Source organism: Lissotriton vulgaris, unplaced genomic scaffold (assembly GCF_964263255.1).
Source record: "Lissotriton vulgaris unplaced genomic scaffold, aLisVul1.2 SCAFFOLD_1261, whole genome shotgun sequence".
Lineage (NCBI taxonomy): Eukaryota > Metazoa > Chordata > Amphibia > Caudata > Salamandridae > Lissotriton > Lissotriton vulgaris.
Genome location: NW_028242190.1, coordinates 610,226 through 611,749, shown reverse-complemented (window position 1 = coordinate 611,749; position 1,524 = coordinate 610,226).

Genomic DNA, 1,524 nt, shown 5'->3' with positions numbered 1-1,524 from the left:
GTCCCCCTGTGCCTCATCTGCACATCTGAAAGACTCTGGAAATTATGATGGAATGAGAACTATTTTCTTCCCCTTTTTTGTCCCCCTGCATCCCCACCCGTGCTTCCCTCCTTACCCCCTACCCCTACCCTTATCTTCTCCCACCCTCCTTGGGGAGCCCTCATTTTCTTCTTGGGCATGTGCCCTTGCACGGATGCCCCCCCTGTATCTATGTAAATGAGTTTATGTTAGGTTCAAAACAATATTAGATTCAAACTGAGTTTGCCTTAGGGCAGTGAGCTCTGCTTTTCTACCTAATATGTGTGTAGTCTCTAGTGCTTCGTATTTGCTGAATCCTTTTCTCTGGGCCCTTCCCTCTTGAAAATGTTCTACCAAGCTCAGTCTGCACCTTCTCCGCCTCCCCCTTTACCATCCGTCCTAATCTTTTCTATAAGGGAGTCTGCCTCATCAATCTGTCATATATTGTACATGTGGTTATTCCACATTATGCGGAGAGTTGCAGGAAACTTCATCTGAGCACGGGCTCCTAAAGAATTGAATATTGCAAGCCTCTTGGCCATCTCCCATTGCTTGGTGGCAGTTGTATGTGAAATATCAGAGCGGATTGTAAAGTAAAAAGGTCTGGAGAACGAGGTTGACTTTATAGACCCGTTTTTTAGTGCTGCGGACAGGATCCTTCCTTTAATAGAATATGTCAGAAAGTTCACCAGAATCTTTATGGGACGCTCTCTCTCTGGATTCCGTCTATATGGATCCCGTGTGCTCTCTGTATATTCACTAAGAGGGCCGCATCTTCTTCAGTCGAGTCCTTCAGGATTGTAGTTTTAAGTAATGCCACCACGAATTTCTTAATATCTCCTCCTTCCATATCTTCGGGGACATTCAAGAGTGTTAGGTTGTTCTTTCTGGCATGATTTTCAAGCCTCTCGATTTCATCTTTCATGATTTTGCTGCGCCAGTGGGTTCATGTGGGCTGAGGTTGTACTAAGTGCCTCCTTGATCCTGGGCATCTCTGCTTCGAATGCCTCTGTCCGTAGTGAGACCTCCTCCACCTTCTTGGCCAGCACCTCGCAGGAAGCCTGAATAGCGACCTGATTGGACTCTGAAATTGTGAATCTTTTCCCCATTTCTTCGAATCTCTTCCCCATATCGTCCTTTATCCCCAGAAAAATATCTGCTAAAGAAATGGGATTAATTGCTGATGATGGAATAGTATTTGTGATTGTGTGTGCCCCTTCCCTGGTTGTTTGAGAGCCATCAACCTCCTCCTTATTCGCATCATCCTGTACAGAATCTTGTACAGAGTCTTGTATCTCCAAAGCGGAGAAGCTGTTTGAGAGTTCTATTGACGAATGAACCCTATCTTCCGCCAGAGACATTGAGTGCTGAGGTGATGGATCTAGCAGGGAGGGGGAGCGAACAGTCGTATTATCGACACCGATACTTAGTGGTATACTGGTACGAGTGCTACTGGAGGCCATTTTCCCCGCTTTGTCTGCGGGTAACAATGAAAGAACTTTATAA